Source organism: Mixophyes fleayi, chromosome 3 (genome assembly GCF_038048845.1).
Source record: "Mixophyes fleayi isolate aMixFle1 chromosome 3, aMixFle1.hap1, whole genome shotgun sequence".
NCBI lineage: Eukaryota > Metazoa > Chordata > Amphibia > Anura > Limnodynastidae > Mixophyes > Mixophyes fleayi.
The window spans coordinates 46,444,818-46,466,560 of NC_134404.1; positions in this window are offsets into that span (position 1 = coordinate 46,444,818).

A 21,743-nucleotide genomic window follows, 5' to 3' on the forward strand; every position below is an offset into this window, starting at 1 on the left:
GTGTACAGGCGCCTGACCATTGTACAATGGTGCAGTGCATGGCTTATTGTCCGGCCATAACCGGATGTTCAAGAGAAGTCTTCAATTGTGCACAGTGGCTCAGTGGTTAGCACTTCTGCTTCACAGCACTGGAGTCATGAGTTCAATTCCCGACCATGGCCTTATCTGTGTGGAGTTTGTATGTTCTCCCCGTGTTTGCTTGGGTTTCCTCCGGGTGCTCTGGTTTCCTCACACACTCCAAAAAAAACATACTGGTGGGTTAATTGGCTGCTAATTTTTTATTTTTTTTACTCGTGTGTATGTTAGGGAATTTAGACTCTAAGCCCCAATGGGGCAGGGACTGATGTAAGTTCTCTGTACAGCGCTGTGGAATTAGTGGCGCTATATAAATAAATGATGATGATTTGTGGTACCCAGATGTTACATCATTCCAATATTAAAACAATGATTCTGATTTATTTGGAAATGAGTTCTTATTTTTATTTTCGGCTGTAGTAGATGACTACTTTATTTCACAAAGCCTTCGTACAGGTGCCATTTGTTTTGTTTTATAGATTTACAGAATCTGTCTAGATGAGGTCATGTTTGTCAATTTGATGACATTTTCACGGAAACAAAGTGGGCATCCAGTAAACGCCGTCTATAACCAGACCATGACGGAGATCTTCCTTAATTCCTAATAATAGAGATGATGTGTGCACTATGTCTCTCCTGCCTGCAATGCGGTGGTATTGTGCTGACTGCAATCCTTCCAGGGAGCCAGGGTAATTATAGGGTCATCACAGTCTATATTGCTGACACCAGAAATAAATAATGGAGACGTATTTATAGACCACCCTTGTCCCCCTCCCCTATCAAATAAGCACTATCGACAGATGCTGAAACACAAGCCGTATATAATCCTGTCCTATACGCTATATCGGTAATATGAAGACTGCGTACATACTCTTTCATCAGTGCTTTATTAATTACTGTATTTCCCCATGTATATGACGCTCCACTGTATAAGACGCACCTGTAAAAATCATGTGAAAAATTGAGGATAAACATTATCCTCAATTTTTTCACAAAGTAATTGTGCAGCATATACAGAGGAGAGACGGAGTTCTAACGCTATTGTCAATTCTGCCTTACCGTGTCAGATGCTTCCTCTGTCCGGTAAAGTCTTTCTTCTGTCCATTCTGATCCTGATGCTGGAAAGTCATTTACCGTCCTCTTCGCGATGACCGGATGTCCAATCAGGATTTTGACAAGATCCTTGTTGGACAAAACGCCAAATGCAGAAACCGGAAGTGTGCGTTCCACCTGCGGTTCACGCACCACATCCGGTCATCGCGAAGAGGACGGTAAGCGACTTTCCAGGATCAGGACGGACAGAAGAAAGAAGACTTTACCGGACAGAGGAATCATCTGACAGGGTAAGCCCTACTACCCCTGTATAAGACGCACCCAGTTTTTAGACCCAAAAGGTGCGTCCTATACGTGGGGAAATACGGTATGTCCATAAACCCCAACGTACTTTGTGTACAAACAGCATTTACACTTTGTAAATTATAAGAGTGGGGGCAATCACATGGTATAGCTACAGTGCAGCTTATGCCTTGTCTACTCTCTCGTCATTGGCTGGCTGGAAGCTGCCATTATCTCTATGACGCAGTAGTAGTATTAAGCGGGGGTGAGCGAAGAATTTTAATAGCAAATTTTGTGCTGTTTAATAAAAACACAGAAAGAGGGGAAAGGCTAGGAAATATTAACTGCAAATAAGACATTCAAGCCAGGTGCAAATGGGGCACACTATCACAGAAGTGACGTGACCCGGTGAGCAATTTACAAACAGTTTCCTGAGTAAGCAGAAGCCTGACCTTCAGAGCCACAGGTTGGTGCCATTGATGTGCTTATCTAGTGCTATGAATGTGCTGTATAAGAAGTCTTAGCCTCAGCTTTTGTGTGATGATGGGTGAAATAATTTACATGGAACAACAGTAATTTTTATACACACTGACATTAGTGGTCAAGTATTGGTTGAACTTTGTCATTGTGCTATGATGACATGATGAGACTTCACAGGCCAATTCAGATACAAAAGTGGAGCTTATGGAAGTTGGCAGTGGTGCTACAGATGACGGGGTATCCTCCAAAATGCAGGAAAACTATATAAGCGCAAGCATTGAACGACTAGTTTGCATTTGTATGGTCTACCGTGGCTGTGCCCAATGCATCCAGTGTAGCTGGTCAGAGAGGCGTGACGATCCTTGTGGTAAGTATGGACGGGCCAAAAGCTAACAAGGGGATCTCATAGTAGTCTGTCACAGGGACATGTGGGTCTCATCATCACAATCAAGCAGCTGAGGGAGGGCTGTGGGGACTGGGTGGAATTGGAAAGGTGGAACTAAAAACAAACACGGGAAAAAAATATCATGTTTAAAACTTCCCCCCCCACCCTCATTTTTTTAGGGTTCAGGTTAGTGTCTCAGCAAGTGGAATATGTATACATTGCGGAGAATGGTTCCGGCAGTGGTGGTCTGAAATCAGCTCCAGGGTGTGAAGCGATTCTAAAGTGTCTTATGTTCCTTTCAGTAGTTTAGGGTCTCAGTATGTTGTATCTGTTGTGGGAAGTCCTCAGAGAATTTCTTATCAAATTGTACTTTAGTATAAAGTGACTCACCAAAAATAATTTCTATATTTAGAGTATAGATCAAAGTGAGTAGCACTACTTGTGTTATAGACGGTTATCTTATGATCGCTATGCAGTACCTACCAGGGAAAAACAACCTGTGACGTGGTGACTGCCGATTTCTCATTGATGTGCGGGGGCCGCAAAGGCGAGCCTGTCTGGTCCAATCCCACAGAATCCCACTGGAGCACAAATTGCTGAAAAAGTTAATGCTGGCTATGATTGAAAGGTGTCAGAACACACAGTGCATGGGGGCTTGCAGCTTATGGGGATGTGTAGCCGCAATCCGGTCAGAGTGTCCATGCTGACCTTGTCCAAAGTGCTTACAATAAGCACATGAGCGCCAGAATTGGACCATGGAGTAATGGAACAAGGTGGCCTGGTCTGATGAATCAAGTTTTCTTTTACATCATGTGGACGGCTGGTAGCGTGTGTGTCGTTTACCTGGGGAAAAGACGGCACCAGGCTGCACTATGAGAAGAAGGCAAGCCACTGCCGGAGGCAGTGTGATGCTCTGGGCTATGTTCTGCTGGGAAAATCTTGGATCCTGGCATTCATGTGGATGTTACTTTAACACATACCACCTACCTAAACTTGCAGACCAAGTACAGCCCTTCATAACAATGGTAAGCGGCCACTTTTAGCAGGATAATGCGCCCTGCCACACTGCAAAAATTGTTCAGGAATGGTTTGAGGAACATGACAAAGAGTTCAAGGTGTTGATTTGGCCTCCAAATTCCCCAGATCACAATCCGATGGAGCATCTGTGGGATGTGCTGGAAAAACAAGTTCGAGCCATGGAGACCCCACCTCACAACTTAAAGGATGTGCTGCTAAAGTCTTGGTGCCAGATACCACAGGACACCTTCAGAGGTCTTGTGGAGGCCATGCTTTGAGGGGGCAGTGCTGTTTTGGCGGCATGAGGGTATTACATGCATGGTATACGACAGGTGGTTTATATTTGTGGACGATTGGTATATATTCTTACTATATCTCTACATATGCTTATCAACAAGACATCACTAAGAACCATAGGAGAAAAATAAAATTACTACACAGCCCTTGGAGAAACATCAAACTGTGAACAACAGACAGGAGACACAAACACTGTCAAGAACAGTCTGACCGCAAAGACACAAACTTCCACGAAAATTAAACATCAATCCCTGTAAGTAAATCCAACAGCATATGAACATCACACGATTACAAAGTGTTTGGAGAGACTGTTGTTCGTGGAACTGCATTATTAGAATTTGGAAACGTACCTATTTTGGACTGCATTCTTGATTTGGACACAGCATTTTCTAAGAAGGGTAGAAGTTTTTTTTTACTAGCTGATACAGAACACTCAGTAAAACCCTCCGCAGACAGACACATGACAATTAATTTGAATACCAAGACACTCAAAAGGATAGTTATGTGATTTGAGTGCTGAGGTCTATTTTTAACACATATATCTGGAGTCTGATCACTTCCTGCAATCTTAAATAAAGCTGGAGCACTCACTCAGAGTTAGGAGAGGGCTCGGGCCATTGTGCCCATCTGTTTTCCATGTGTTGTCTGCAGGGTATAATATGCTTGGCTTCCCTCCTCCACGAATGACCCCCATAACAAATTATACATATTCTAAATATTAATACCATAAAGTTGCTATAGGCACAGATATAATTTTGCAGTGTCACTTACCCACTGGCAGAGTACTCAGGACATTAATGCCTCCACTCCCCAAATCATACATATTCCCAAACCTGAGATACTAAACTATTTTTGTTTAAAATGTAATGTTTTTGGATGGGGTGGTGGAGCACCTTGCCTCAAGCAACACATTTGAGTGGACTGGAAGAGGTGTGTAAAAGTGTCTTTATTAGAGCACATGGCTGCCTCTCATGTTGGAGAAGGCTGCACGTTAGATCAGCTCTGTGTCTTTCCTCCCACACAATTATCTGTCTACAATTATAAAACATCTAAAAACTTGTGAAGACAGTGGGAAATTATTGTGGGGGTACAAAGGAGTGTCATCATCACTCCAAAGACAAGGCCAAACCATCTATCCCTGGCTTGTCTGCATCGGCTGACCTACTGTGTACCGACCCGGCTTGTCGGTTGGCCCTTCTCCTGCTGAATCCCTGGTTTATCTGCATCAACTGATCTACTGTGTACCGACCCGGCTTGTCAATTAACCCTTCTCCTGCCGAATCCCTGGCTTATCTGCATCAACTGATCTACTGTGTACCGACCCGGCTTGTCAGTTAACCCTTCTCCTGCTGAATCCCTGGCTTATCTGCATCAACTGATCTACTGTGTACCGACCCGGCTTGTCAGTTAACCCTTCTCCTGCTGAATCCCTGGCTTATCTACATCAACTGATCTACTGTGTACCAACCCAGCTTGTCAATTAACCCTTCTCCTGCTGAGTCCCTGGCTTATCTGTATCAACTGATCTACTGTGTACCGACCCGGCTTGTCAATTAACCCTTCTCCTGCTGAATCCCTGGCTTATCTGCACCAACTGATCTATTGTGTACCGACCCGGCTTGTCAGTTAACCCTTCTCCTGCTGAATCCCTGGCTTATCTGCATCAACTGATCTACTGTGTACCAACCCGGCTTGTCAATTAACCCTTCTCCTGCTGAGTCCCTGGCTTATCTGTATCAACTGATCTACTGTGTACCGACCCGGCTTGTCAATTAACCCTTCTCCTGCTGAATCCCTGGCTTATCTGCACCAACTGATCTATTGTGTACCGACCCGGCTTGTCAGTTAACCCTTCTCCTGCTGAATCCCTGGCTTATCTGCACCAACTGATCTATTGTGTACCGACCCGGCTTGTCAGTTAACCCTTCTCCTGCTGAATCCCTGGCTTATCTGCATCAACTGATCTACTGTGTACCGACCCGGCTTTTCATTTAACCCTTCTCCTGCTGAATCCCTGGCTTATCTACATCAACTGATCTACTGTGTACCAACCCGGCTTGTCAATTAACCCTTCTCCTGCTGAGTCCCTGGCTTATCTGTATCAACTGATCTACTGTGTACCGACCCGGCTTGTCAATTAACCCTTCTCCTGCTGAATCCCTGGCTTATCTGCACCAACTGATCTATTGTGTACCGACCCGGCTTGTCAGTTAACCCTTCTCCTGCTGAATCCCTGGCTTATCTGCATCAACTGATCTACTGTGTACCGACCCGGCTTTTCAGTTAACCCTTCTCCTGCTGAATCCCTGGCTTATCTACATCAACTGATCTACTGTGTACCGACCCGGCTTGTCAATTAACCCTTCTCCTGCTGAGTCCCTGGCTTACCTGTATCAACTGATCTACTGTGTACCGACCCGGCTTGTCAATTAACCCTTCTCCTGCTGAATCCCTGGCTTATCTGCACCAACTGATCTATTGTGTACCGACCCGGCTTGTCAGTTAACCCTTCTCCTGCTGAATCCCTGGCTTATCTACATCAACTGATCTACTGTGTACCGACCCGGCTTGTCAATTAACCCTTCTCCTGCTGAGTCCCTGGCTTATCTGTATCAACTGATCTACTGTGTACCGACCCGGCTTGTCAATTAACCCTTCTCCTGCTGAATCCCTGGCTTATCTGCACCAATTGATCTACTGTGTACCGACCCGGCTTGTCAATTAACCCTTCTCCTGCTGAATCCCTGGCTTATCTGCATCAACTGATCTACTGTGTACCGACCCGGCTTGTCAGTTAACCCTTCTTCTGCTGAATCCCTGGCTTATCTGCACCAACTGCCCTACTGTGTACCGACCCGGCTTGTCAATTAACCCTTCTCCTGCTGAATCCCTGGCTTATCTGCATCAACTAATCTACTGTGTACCGACCCGGCTTGTCAATTAACCCTTCTCCTGCTGAATCCCTGGCTTATCTAGACCAACTGATCTACTGTGTACCGACCCGGTTTGTCAATTAACCCTTCTCCTGCTGAATCCCTGGCTTATCTGCAGCAACTGATCTACTGTGTACTGACCCGGCTTGTCAGTTAACCCTTCTCCTGCTGAATCCCTGGCTTAACTGCATCAACTGCATATAAAACATTATTTTATATGCCATTATTTTGTTTTTCCTGATTGTACATTTACAAGTTTCTACTTTTTACCTGTTATTATTCTACTATTTATATGCCTTTATCTTGTTTTTCCTGATTTTATATTTACCAGCAACTAGTTTTAACTGTTATTATTCTTGCCTATTTCCATTGTCCTTATTACCTCTCCTTCTATTATTCTTTGCCTTCCACGCCCTAATTGGTTATTGTCCTCCATCTTGCTATTGTCTCCCTGCTTATTCTTACCTGTTATCTGCTGTCCTTATTATCTTACTGTTCTGCTATCATTCTTACCTGTCTTCATTGTCCTTATTATCTCACTGTACTGTTGTTCCATGCCCTCCACGCCCTAATTCGTTATTATCTTCCACCTTTTCATTGTCTTCCTGCCTTTGTTCTTACCTGTTTTTCACTGTCCCCACTATCTCACTGTTCTGTTACTCTCTCTCCATACTATGCCTCCCCGCTCTCACTCCATACCCATACTCTCCCCCCGCCCTACCTCTCCCGTTCCTCCCCGCCATCCCCCGCGCGCTGCTCATCTTGCTAACCTCATCCCCATTTCCCCCCTCTCCTCTCCCCCTTTCTTCTGTGCCCTCTGGAATGCCAGATCCGTCCGCAACAAGCTGACTGCTATCCACGACCTCTTTCTATCCAACTCCTTTAACCTTCTTGCCGCTACTGAAACCTGGCTCTCCGATTCTGATACTACTTCCCTCGCTGCCCTCTCCTATGGTGGCCTCTCCTTCACCCACTCCGCCAGGCCTGGTGCCCGCCCTGGTGGTGGAGTTGGCCTCCTCCTCTCCTCCACCTGTACTTTTCGTGTCATTCCCCCTGAACCCTCCCTCTCCTTCTCCTCTTTTGAAGCTCACTCCATCCGCCTCTTCTACCCCATCCATCTCCGCGTCACTGTCATCTACCGCCCCCCTGGCCCCACCTCCCTCTTCCTTGACAACTTTGCTAGCTGGCTTCCTCACTACCTCTCCTCCGATCTCCCCTCGATCATTCTCGGTGACTTTAATATCCCCATCAACAACCCCACCTACCCTGCTTCCAGCAAACTGCTCACCCTCTCTTCCTCCCTTGGTCTCACCCAATGGACCTCCTCCTCTACCCACTGCCTTGGTCACTCCCTTGATCTTGTTTTCTCCTACCTATGTAATCTCTCCAACTTCTCCATCTCTCCCTTTCCTCTATCCGACCACCATCTCCTCTCCTTCTCTCTCTCCTCTTCTCCTGCTCCCCTCCCCCTGCCCAAACCTACTCTGTCCATACGCAACCTCGATGCTCTTGACCCTGCCTCTCTGTCCTCCTCTCTCGATACCCTCCTTTCTCCCCTTTCCTCCCAGGCCTGCCCCAACCAGGCGGTCTCCCTCTACAATCACACCCTCACTTCCGCTCTGGACGCGGTCGCCCCTGCCCACTCCGTCCACCCCCGCTGCTCCAAACCCCAACCCTGGCACTCCAAATTTACCCGCTTCCTCCAAAAATGCTCCCGTTCCGCCGAACGTCACTGGAGAAAATCCCGCTCCCTGTCTGACTTCCTCCACTTTAAATTCATCCTTTCATCCTACAGCTCTGCCCTCTCACTCGCTAAACAATCTTTCTTTAAATCCCTCATCTCTTCCCAGTCCTCTAACCCCCGCCGCCTCTTTGCCACCTTCAGCACTCTCCTGGCCCCCTCCCCTCCCCCCACCCCCTCCTCCCTGACTGCCTCTGATTTCGCCTCCTTCTTCTCCTCTAAAATCGAGGCCATCCGACTTGAAATCTCCTCCTCCACTCTCTCTTCCACCCCTCCCACTCTTCTGTCCTCCCCCCCCAACCACCTTCCCCTCCACTCCTTCCGTCCCACCACCGGCGAGGAAGTCCACTCTCTCATTTTATCCTCCCCCCCCACTACCTGCCCCCTGGATCCCATCCCCTCCCACCTTCTTCGCTCCCTTTCCCCCACCACCTGCTCCCACCTCGCTCACCTCTTTAATCTCTCCCTCTCCACTGGCATCTTCCCCTCCTCCTTCAAACATGCTCTCGTATCCCCCATTCTTAAGAAACCTAATCTTGACCCCACTTCTCTCTCGAACTATCGCCCCATATCTCTTCTCCCTTTTGCCTCCAAAATTCTTGAGAGGCTCGTCTGCAGCCGTCTCACCTCCTACCTTTCTGAATACTCCCTCCTTGATCCTCTCCAGTCTGGTTTCCGCCCCCTCCACTCCACTGAAACTGCCCTGGCTAAAGTCACCAATGACCTCCTCTCTGCAAAAGCCAGGGGCCACTTCTCCCTTCTCATCCTCCTTGACCTCTCTGCAGCCTTTGACACCGTTGACCACCCCCTACTCCTTCACACCCTCCAGTCTTTCGGCCTCTCCGGCCCAGTCCTGTCCTGGTTCACCTCTTACCTTACTCACCGTTCCTTCTCTGTCACCACCTCTGGGTCTCTCTCCCCCCCATCCACCCTTCCAGTCGGGGTCCCTCAGGGCTCTGTTCTGGGACCCTTACTCTTCTCTCTATACACCTCCTCCCTGGGTGAACTCATCAGCTCCTTCGGCTTCAGCTACCACCTTTACGCTGACGACACTCAACTATACCTCTCCTCTCCTGATCTCTCTCCCTCCCTCCTCTCTAGAGTGTCCGCCTGCCTCTCTGCCATCTCCTCCTGGATGTCCTCTCGATTCCTCAAACTTAACCTTGCCAAAACTGAGCTCATAGTTTTTCCTCCCTCTCATACCCTATCCCCTTCTGACCTCTCCATCACTGTCGACAACACCTCTATCTCCCCTGTCCCCCAACTTCGCTGCCTTGGTGTCATCCTCGACTCCTCTCTCTCCTTTGGCCCCCACATCCTCTCTCTTGCTAAATCCTGCCGCTTCCAGCTGCGCAACATCGCTCGCATCCGGCCCTTCCTCTCCCAAGATGCCACCAAATGCCTTATCCACTCTCTGATCATCTCCCGCCTGGACTACTGCAACCTCCTCCTCACTGGCCTCCCCCACTCTCATCTCGATCCCCTTCGATCCGTCCTTAACGCTGCAGCTAGGCTTATTTTCCTCTCTCGCCGCTCCTCTTTTGTCTCCCCCCTCTACCTAGCCCTTCACTGGCTCCCATTCCCCTTCAGAATCCTCTTTAAGCTCCTCACACTCACCTACAAGGCCCTCGCCAACTCCACTGCGCCCTACATCTCCACCCTCCTCTCTATTCATGCTCCATCCCGCCCTCTCCGTTCTGCCTCTGACCGTCGCCTCTCTTCCCCCCTTATAACCTCCTCCCACGCGCGTATCCAAGACTTCGCCCGTGCTGCCCCCCTCCACTGGAACAAGCTCCCTCCCTCCATCAGAACTTCCCCTAATCTGTCCAGCTTCAAACGGGCCCTAAAAACCCACCTTTTTCTTAAAGCCTTTCTGTCTCCCACTTAACTTCCTACCTTATCTTCTGCCTCTGTCCCCCAACTCTCCCTCTCTCCCCTGCGTCTCTCTGTCTGTCCACCTCTCCCCTTAGATTGTACGCTCCTGTGAGCAGGGCCATCTCTCCTCCTGTTTCCACCACTTCTAACTCTGCTCTCCAGCTACTTAGCCCTCCTCCTCAAAGGTCCTCCACCCCACGTCCACTTTCGCTACCTCCTCCCACCTGGGGGTCTCCCTGTCTTCTGCGCCCCCCTTCTTGGGCCCCGTCGTTTTCGGATCCTCCCTCCCCCTTCCCCGCCCTCTCTAGCTGTGCATTGAGCGTACTGAGTTGCTGTGTTTATTGTACTGTGCTGTCTCCCATTGTATTGTGATTTTGTTTGTCTCTGTACGGCGCTGCGGATGCCTTGTAGCGCCTTATAAATAAATATTAATAATAATAATAATGGCCAGGGCTGTCCGGTCCCATATTGGGCTACCTTCGCTTGGGTCACTCGTCCACCTGCATTTTTTTTCTTTAAAATGTTCCTAATAGGCTGCTGAGCCAAGTCTTGCTCCCCCTCCCACGGGCTAAATGTCAGCCCTTCAATAATTGGGGCTGATGAGTTATGTAGTCTTTTCTTATTAACCAATCCAAGAATGTTTCCTCAGGTCCCCAGGGGCCGCTCAGGGTTCTGCCTGTTTAATAGATCCCAATATTGCAGGGGTACAATAATCAACCCAAGCTTATATAAGAAATATAGGTGTGGGAACGTAAGCTCTCACTGGCAGGGTCCTCTCTACATTATGTCTTATGTTCTTATCATGAATTTTGCGGGAGTGCTATGCTATTTATTTACTCACATGTATGGAATTCATGCCCATATTTCATCATCATCATCATCATCAAGTATTTATATAGTGCTACTAATTCCGCAGCGCTGTACAGAGAACTCATTCACCTCAGTCCCTGCCACATTGGAGCTTACAGTCTAAATTCCCTAACATACACACACAAACAGACAGCCTGAGAGAGACTAGGGTCAATTTGTTAGCAGCCAATTAACCTACCAGTATGTTTTTGGAGTGTGGCAGGAAACCGGAGCACCCAGAGGAAACCCCCGCAAACATGGGGAGAACATATAAACTCCTCACAGATAAGGCCATGGTCAGAAATCAAACTCATGACCCCAGTATTGTGAGGCAGAAATGCTAACCACTGAGCCACCGTGCTGCCCCATATTTGTAATTGTTTGCACATTGCTTATTCTCTATTTGTACATGACGTTGCTATCACGCGTAATTATATTCATGTACTTGTTCTTTTATTATGCTTAAATGTTTTCATGCTGATTGTATTTGTATCTGTAATGATTGTCCAGGGCTACGTAATCTGTAACGAAACGATGATGGTGATGATGAGAGAGAGGCCTTAGACAGAGGGGAGAGAGGAAGCACATCGGCGAAGGAGAACCATTATCTTAAAAGATCCCATTTAATTTATTTTTCTCCAACTCTAAAATAAATTTAAATACAAAGCTATGCTCATGTTTATTGCCTCTGAATTACTTTATGAATGACGAGGAGGGAAGGAAGAATTTAAGGGAAGACTGTTTTTAATAACCCGGCTGTATTAATCAGACACTGGTGTTACATGCACTGAAAACACAGCAGGGTTCTGGAGCATAGATCGCCTTCTTAGTTCACACCGTAACATGCACAGGCAGAAATGTCTAAACAAGTCCGCAGTGCATGCTTTCCAGACTGCCTCATAGAATCACAGGTGAAACAATAATTACCGCATACTTAAAACCAGTCGGTCACTAATTGAACGTAGCAAGGTGACAATTTGACTTTAACTACTGAGCACTCTTCATGTTGTAGTGTCCCCAGCTGATCATTACCCAGGGACTGTACGCTAAGAGGATAAACCACAGCAATCTTAATGGGCAGTGGCTATTAACATACATTATAGATGCAATCCCAGCGTACACATTACCTTGTCTCTGTGGATCAATACTAATGTGGTTGAGTAGAGTGAAATGAGTCAGGTCACTTTATTATAGAATATCCTCGTCTATTAGCACTAAAACCTCAGTTCTTCCCAATCAATCAGAGTCGTTCTCTTTGTATTGTAGTTAAACCTTATTCACAGCAGGAAGAATATACCAGGCAGGGCTGTTCTGTTCCTCTTGCAGCCCGGGCCCAAAAGATTGAGGCTTTTGATTAGTCTTCCTGCACACAGCCCCTCTTCCACCAATTAAATTTGGTAATGTAGAGTGCATGTTGCAGCCCCTTGAACTCCGACAATAGAGAGGAGTACTTTAATCAATAGGGGTAGTGCAGCTTTATATATTAATACAAAAGTATTCTATTATTTTTGCAGGTGGGTCTTCCTTTTGATAGCGAATTGTAGGACATTTTATAGCAGGCAAAAATAAAACGAAACTACAGTTTTTATAATCTCTTTCCCTAGTTATTCTGATGAGATGCAGCCTATCGATTCACTAGTAACAAATGACATCACTGAGAATGCAGCCTATCGCTTCACTAGTAACCAGTGACATCACTGAGAATGCAGCCTATCAATCCACTAGGAACCTGTGACATCACTGAGAATGCAGTCTATCGATTCACTAGTAACCAGTGACATCACTGAGAATGCAGCCTATCGATTCCCTAGTAACCAGTGACATCACTGAGAATGCAGCCTATCGATTTACTAGTAACCAGTGACATCACTGAGAATGCAGTCTATCGATTCCCTAGTAACCAGTGACATCACTGAGAATGCAGTCTATCGATTCCCTAGTAACCAGTGACATCACTGAGAATGCAGCCTATCAATTTACTAGTAACCAGTGACATCACTGAGAATGCAGCCTTTTGATTCACTAGGAACCACTGACATCACTGACAATACAGCCTATCAATTTACTAGTAACCAGTGACATCACTGAGAATGCAGCCTATCGATTCATTAGTGACCAGTGACATCACTGAGAATACAGCCTATCGATTCACTAGTAACCAGTGACATCACTGTGAATGCAGCCTATCGATTCATTAGTGACCAGTGACATCACTGAGAATACAGCCTATCAATAGTAACCAGTGACATCACTGAGAATGCAGCCTATCGATTCATTAGTGACCAGTGACATCATCGAGAATGCAGTCTACTGATTCATTAGTGACCAGTGACATCACTGAGAATGTAGCCTATCGATTCATTAGTGACCAGTGACATCACTGAGAATGCAGCCTATCGATTCACTAGTAACCAGTGACATCACTGTGAATGCAGCCAATCGCTTCACTAGGAACCAGTGACATCACTGAGAATGCAGCCTATTAATTCACTAAGCATCAGTGACATCACTGGTGCACCCCATGGCCAGCATCAATTAAACATGTTTATACTCATGAATCACTTATTCCTGGTAAGCGGATAGACGGCTTTCTCATAAATAATGGATCTCCCACAAATGGCTGCCCCCACTGTGTTTAGGTAATACCACTTTCATACTGCCGCCCACGGGATATTGCCGGGGCACAGGGCAGTATAGGTAACAAGATTCAAGGGTCGGGCGGGTTCATACTGCACCTGCCTGACCCGGGTTTTAGAAAAAAAAAAGTGTTAAAAAAGATTTTTATTAAAAAAAAATACATAAGAAATGTTTACTTATTTTCAGCCAGCGGTGTCTCCGGTGCGTTGCCGGCTGTCAGGGGGACCTCTGGGTACTAAAATGACGTCATTTCTAGTCCATTAGAAATGACGTCATTTTAGTACCCAGAGGTCCCCCTGACAGCCTGCAACGCACCGGAGACACCGCTGGCTGAAAATAAGTTATGTAAACATTTCTTATGTATTTTTTATTAATTAAAATCTTTTTTTTTTACTTAACAATTTTTTTTTTTACAGTATGAATGGTGAGACCCGGGAATTACACGGGTTGCACCATTCATACTGCAGGCGAGCGGGGTCCAACCCGGGAATTACCCCTCGCAAAATCCTGGGTCTAAGTCCCGGGATTTTAGACCCGAGATTTTGTGGTTGGACTATTCATACTGCACCAAGACCCGGGTTTTTCAGCGTGCCTCTGCAAAAACCCGGGTTTTTGGTGCAGTATGAATGGGGCTATTACAGGTATTTCTTACATTGAAAAAAATAAATAAATTAACTTGTTGAGTAAACTAAACACATATTTGTCTGTTCACATATTTTACAGCACTGATTATTATAGTAATGAAACCATATTTTATTATTCTCTAATTGCTTAAAATGTAATAAATAACATAATATTATTATATGCTGCTATCAATGCAAGTCAAATGTATTTGTGCTGCAGAATAAAATGTTGTGTATCTATAAGTCAATCAATCACTTTGTCAACACCCCATCATTTCCAATGGTCCTTGGCTTCTCTGTGAACTGTCACAATTAATGTAATACACTATGTCCTGACACAAAAACCTGTATTTAGAACATGAGTGTGGTTGGCCCCATTAAAATTTTGATAGCAGCAAGCCTGTATACACTGAGAAACACTGAGCCATTGTTATGATATAGCCATTGTTATGATATAGTTTTATATCTAGGTTGCTATATCTCTTCTACAGTATTACCACTAATGTACCTCAGCTTCCATGAGATTAGAGAGTTCCATTAAGCTTATCGCAGAGTGTTTTGCAGTTACTCTATTCATTGACCGTTAATATATTAGGACCAACTAACATAAGAAGTCCTTTACCAGCATTGTACGTTTCTCCACTTTAGTGTGCATAGTGTAACTCTTGTTTCTTTGTGGTCAGCGGCTGGCGGGGCTGAGGGGCAGGGGGGCATCTGCCCTCTGAGCCAGTCACATAGTGGACGACCTTGCGCTGCGTCAATAGGCTACATGCATTGTTTTACCCTTTACAATGTTCCTAATAGGCTGCTAAGCCGAGTCTCGTTCCCGGGCTAACATTTGCCAGCCAGCCCCCGTTTGTTGGTGAAATTTTTTTTATTTTGTGAGTCACTTACTAATGTATTACACATTTTCCGTTTAAATATGTTTATTGCTGTCAACGAGAATTCATCCAATTAGTACACATTTTGGTTACAAAAACTGGTCATATAAATATAAATATTCTCATTATTAGATTTCTTTATGCCAATAAAAACAAGGAAGGAGAACAAGGAAAAAAATAGAAAAAGGAGTGTAGTAAAAGGAAGGAAAGGGCGGAAGGTGGTATTCTTGTAAGTACGAGTCCAAAGGTAAATTTCACACGGCTTTATAACATTGCGACAACTTGTAAAATTTATTGGACAACTCAGAGGGTTCACATATTAGACCAGTGATGGGCAACTTGGCTTAGCTGGAGGGCCGCATGTTTGGCCCTCTAGTCTCCAAATGGGCAGCAGAGAGGTATGCCGCGTGACATCGCAGCACAGCGCAAAGAAGGTCATGTGACACCAAAAACATCTGCCCCCGATCTACCTCATTCTCTGCTTATTAAGCAAGAGAATAAGATCGGGAGCAGCCAGCTGGAGGCCTGTTAACCACCACTGTATTAGACAGTTAGCAGGGACAAATACATATAATATTAGACAGTGCTTGGCTGCTCTCCAACTCTTCCTATCCCTATAATATACATGGGCAATGCTGCGTGCACTACTGTTAGGTGCACGCAGATCTCCCTTTTCCAGCAGAGTCGTGTGAAGCGGTGGCAGGGTCCAAACACCTCAATTACACAGTGCCCCAGGCTTGGAAGGGGTTTCCAGGCACTAGGAACCCCCCCCCCCTCGGTTTGCCTATGAGGTAGGGATATAGAATGTTCACACTGGGTTCGAATTTTCTATATTCTAGTTAAATGTATTTGTTGGTATTTTAGAGATAATCGTTTAGCTTATCAAAAATAAATTTATGATCTATTTTGGCAAGAGTCTAAAATAAAATAATACATTCTTGACTGCTACCATTAAAGCTTGATCTAAATTTATAGCATCTCTTAGAGATGAACTATTTGAGTTTTCTAAATATTGCATTTAACTAGCTTAAAATTCTACACTAAAGTTGACAGTGGAAGAAACGGGGGGTCTGTGATGAAGCCCCATCACCACATTGGAAGCTGAGAATCTTCTTTTACCTGATCAACCAAGGGTAACACTAATCCTAAATACTTAATCTGATGGGAATTGGGCATTGTACATTCTCTGTTGTAAATTGGGGGCTATTGATCAAGCAGACTATAATGATCTTCTATATCTTTAATTTCTTTGTAAATTATATAGTTGCACTTATAATAGAAAAATATAGCTAATCCATTATTTTAGAAGGGCCATTAGCCAGAAATGGTGCTGGAAAATGCCAGTTTAGAAATGAAATGTGTCTCACATTGAGAGATATTTGTTTCAAAGACATTCACATATTATATTGACAGAACAATTCTGATATATATATATATATATATATATATATATATAGACACAGTAAAGATATTGTATACATTGGACGTCATTTAGAGTTTGACGCATTTTGCATTCCAAATGTACACCTAAAGAACCTGCTGCAAAATACATGTATATATATCATATGTATTTCCAAATATGTCAAGCTCTAAAACCACTGTATTTCTGCATCAGGTGTACATCAAGCATACAACACTTATGCCTAACAATAGTAGGGATGTGGCTTGACTGTCTTAGCAGTAAATGCAAGAGAAAAAATTGTGAACAAAATACAATGCAACCACTGTAATGATCTGCTGCTGCTGCTTTAATCAACAATACTTCAGTATATATCCTATTATTCAAATGTTAGATTCCAACCATGTAGATTATCACATCATATAATTTCAGTGCACTCAACGCTTGCCTGCTCTGGTCCACATACCCAAGCGTAAGGACATTTTGGTGCATCCGCCATACATATTCATGCCACAAATATTGTCGCACGTCCAACTTTAAGTCATGTCCATAATGGTCACCATGTAAGGAAACCGGCAAAAGTTGAGGAGGGGAACCTGCATGGGAGGTTCAGTTTTCTTGTTTGAGTTCAAGTAGTCAGACATCCTACTCTAACCGAGCTCTGGGGAGTCTGTTAACTTGTGGTGAATCTGAGTTGAGCCTAAGCCCATTGTGATAGCCTTGAACTTTTTTTTGCAGTTGACCAAGGTGATGCTAAGCTGACGACTGACAGTAGAGACATCAACACAGCTGCAGCTGAGAGGTAGTCAGGGCAGAGTTCTCGGTGGTGGAGCCAAGTCCACAACTGTTGAGTCAACTCATTGAGAAACACTGTGAAGTTATGGAGCATAGTAGAGTCCAGGTACACTAGGTATAACCTATATGAAGCCCACTTAGATCCACCTAATGCTGGAAGACCAGGAGCTGCTAAAGAGAACAGTTTACAGATCGAGAGTAGGTATGACTACCCAATGTGTGGAGTGTCAGCCCTCGTGTTTCATCTGTGGGACTATGTCCATAAATTATTTGCAGCCACTAAGTATGTACTGTAGGTGTTCAATAACGGACTATATAGAGAGCTGGTCTGGCTCCCATTGTGTCATTAGCAGGTTTACAAAGTTGCATATGCAGGGGCCACTTCTCACCATTTCTACAGACATAGCCTGGGGGCCAGAGAGACTGAGATAGCCTGTAGAAACCTGAGCAAGGGGTAGGTGCACTTGTGGTTACACCAGTGAGAAAGGGTATACATAATGGATAAGTTAGACTTTGTCTTTTTACAGTAATAGAAGGGTAAATTCAATATTGACTATTCATGTATTGCCATTTTATTGTATGCACAGTGTAAAGTCAATATAATTAGCAAACATTGCAGACAAATAATATGACCTAGAGCAGCCCTTTTGTAAGAGTTAAAAACATAGACTTCAGTGTTTTGTAATTATGTGTGCAGAGGAGTTTGCTGGCTGTTGGCTTACATTTATCTCTGGAAGTAGTTGTGATAAGAGTAAGCCCTGACAGCCATTCCTCACCTGCACTTATATATTCACTTTTGGAAGTTAGAGTCTTTTATTGGAAAAGCCCAGGCAGTAACAGTTCAAAGTCTCCGGAAATTCCTCTCTGAATATAAAACGTTAAAAATATTTTTTTAATGGGTTGTTGTGTATGTGATTGTCAAAAGTCCCAAACATAATTTCTTAAAGGGGGTTTCCACTTTAAAAAAATATATTTTCTAAATCCCTGGGAAGCACAGTTGCAGGGTTGTTAGCATTGCTGACTCACAGAACTGGGTCATGAGTATGATTCCAGTCAGGGCTCTACCTGTGTGGAGTTTGTATGTTTTGGGGTGTTTATGTGGGCCTTCTCCCATAATCCAAAAACATACTGGTAGGTTAATTTGATTCTGCCAAATTGGACCCTAGTGTGTGTATTTGTTGTAGGGAATTTAGATTAATACAAAAGTGGAAGTTGCTCAAGCAATTTATGGGCTCATAGCAGGTGCTTGAAAGGGTGGGGTTATCCTAAAAGGAACAAACACACAAACATTTCCCCCAGCACACTGCTACTGCCAGCAAAAGACCTGCCATTTCTACTGTAGATAAAAATGCAAATATCTTAGTTGCACACATTTGCAAATGTATACTAAAGCCACCCGCCACTCCACGGTGATTTTGAAAATAGGGTGATCCTAACTCTAAACAGTGAGAGTCCCATATATTTGGGCCTTACATATGTGTTTTTAAATTGAGAGCTAACTTACCAAAGAGGTACCCCAGAAACCTCCAAACAGCAAATCAGCGCCAGTACTCCCCCTCAGCTACTGACACCAACATGCCTCTCAGACAAAAGTGGAAGTTGCTCAATCAATTTATAGGCTCATGGCTTTAACATACATTTGCAAATGTGTGCAACTAAGACATTTGCATTTTTATCTACAGTAGAAATGGCAGGTCTTTTGCTGGCTATAGCAGTGTGCTGGGGGAATTTTTTGTGTTTTTTGTGTGTTTGTTCCTTTTAGGGAATTTAGATTGTATGACCCCCAATGGGGCAGTGACTGACGAATAAATATTCTCTGTACAGCACTGCGTAATATGATAGGCTCTATACAAAATAAATAATAATAGTACTTTTGCCAATTTGCTATGTTGCTGGGATCACCTTGTCATATCCTCCACTTCTAGTTACCATTGTGTTGCCCTGCACCACATTTTCTGCGATACCATATATTGCCATGTGATATCCTCTGACCCTATATACTGCTGTGATATTTTGTGCCACTCTATTAAACTGTATCATACTATATGCTGCCATGTCGCCTGCCGCTCTATACTGTAGTGAGGACTTGCACCACTCTATTATATCATATATGTTCCATGCACTTATATCCCACTGTCTAATGTCCTCTCCATGTGTATTCTGATACCATATGATGCCTGGTGAAGCCCTTGCTGCTGTCATGTTTGAGGTCACTTTATTCTGGTCTTTGAAAATATATATAATTTGAATGATATGTATAATGACAAATAGTGCTGCTGAGTACTGCATGCTTTATTTAGGACTGTACTCCTTGTAAGAAGGACATTTTATTATCCTGGATTTAATTACATTAAGGAGGAGGGCCCAGATAATTAAACTGTAGCTGTTCTAACTGAGTGACACGAACATTACATGCCTCTATGCAAAAATATGCATTTATGATTGACAGAGGTTTTGAAAGATCTTAAGATTAATGTATGAAACATTAATCGGCTTCTGGAAGTAGATCTTAGGTGATAAGTGCTGTGAACTGCAGGGTTAAGAAATCTGCTCAAGTATTTGAGTAATTGGTACAGGAAGATTCTGAAGGATAAACAGGCAAAGTGAACTTTATATTTGGTCTATAGGGACAGCCAACCTGAGTCTGATAACACCTCACACTGGTGGTTTTTGTAGCTACACAGCAAAATATAACATCTAGAAAGATAGATATGAGATAGACAGATAGATAGATATGAGATAGATTTGAGAGACTGAGAGATAGATAGATAGACAGATAGCGAGATATATATTTCACTCACATTTGTGCTTCCTATTTATTTCAGATCTGTTAATGCATTCCATTAACCATCCCCTTTCTCTCTTTCTTGTAAACCATTGAACAGCCTTTGTTACCCCATTAACCATCTTTTTTTTCTCTATATTTATGTAAACCATTTCACAACTGTGATGAAATTAAAAAGCAGACAAGATGTGCCATATGGCTGGAAGCCAGACCCAGGTATTGATAACAGGGCCAAGGGGTAAATGTATTAAAGTGCAATTTTCACAAACTGCTGATATCCGGCAACATTGATTAAAGGCAAAACTTGCATTTAATCACTTTACCGCTTTACACCACAGACAAAACCTGTGAGTAGTTACATGTGGCCAATAGCAGTGAGTGGGTGAGGGACTATAGTACTTCCTATCTATTTTGGATATGTTATTGCCACCCATTGTTGCTTACCTCCACGTTAAGAATTTTGTTATTTTTTAAAACAAATGTTTATTTGTTTGAAGCACAGTGGCTTAGTGGTTAGCACTTCTGCCTCACAGCAGTGGGGTCATGAGTTCAATTCCCGACCATGGCCTTAGCTGTGTTGAGTTTGTATGTTCTCCCCGTGTTTGCGTGGGTTTCCTCCCACAGTCCAAAATCATACTGGTAGGTTAATTGGCTGCTAACAAATTGACCTTAGTCTGTGTGTGTGTGTGTGTATGTTAGGGAATTTAGACTGTAAGCTCCTATGGGGCAGGGACTGATGCAAGTGAGTTCTCTGTACAGCGCTGTGGAATTAGTGGCGCTACATAAATAGCTGATGATGATGATTATTTATTGGAAAGTCATTAGCAAAAGTGACTTTTTATGATTCCATGCTCTATAATATGCTGCCAAATTACAAGTTTCACATAAGCCCACAGCTAACCAATCATGTCACATAAAGAGCCAAATTACTGTGAAATAACCTACAAAATACAATAGAGGAGAGCTCTAAAGCACCAACAAGGGAGTCAGACGTGGGCACAGAGACAGACTCACGTGTTAGCTCTCTTACAGAAATATTGGGAAAGCATAAATAATCTACATTACAGCTCAAAATGACCATAAAATGTGTGTGTGTGTGTGTGTGTAGTAGTAGAGAATTTAGAATGTAAGCTTCAATGGGGCAAGGACCAGGCTGGGCTGGGGGGGCATCTGCCCTCCGGGCCGGTCCCATAGAGGGCTACCTTGGGCTGGATCACTGGGCCACCTGCATTTTTTCCCCTTTATAACGTTCCTAATAGACTGCTGAGTCGAGTCTTGCCCCCTGGGCTAAAATTTGCCAGCCCTCTCCTCGTAGGGACTGATATGATTCCATATCCTCTGTATAGCGCTGCGTAATATGATTGGCGTTATATAAATATTTAAAATGGAAAAACAGTTTAAAGTCAACTGCAGCTGTATACTGCCACCAGGAAATAATTTGTATTATACTTTATATACTGACACAGGAGTGCGGGGCTTAGTTATACATTGTTCTAACTGCTGCTTTTGAACAGCAGCTAATTTGCATACGATCACTACCCAGTATTTTCTTGGAATGTTGTGCTTCATTCTTCACAGTGACAGACACAAGTCTCTTCTTCAGCAGAACAAAGGAGATAAGGTGAAGGCAGTACGG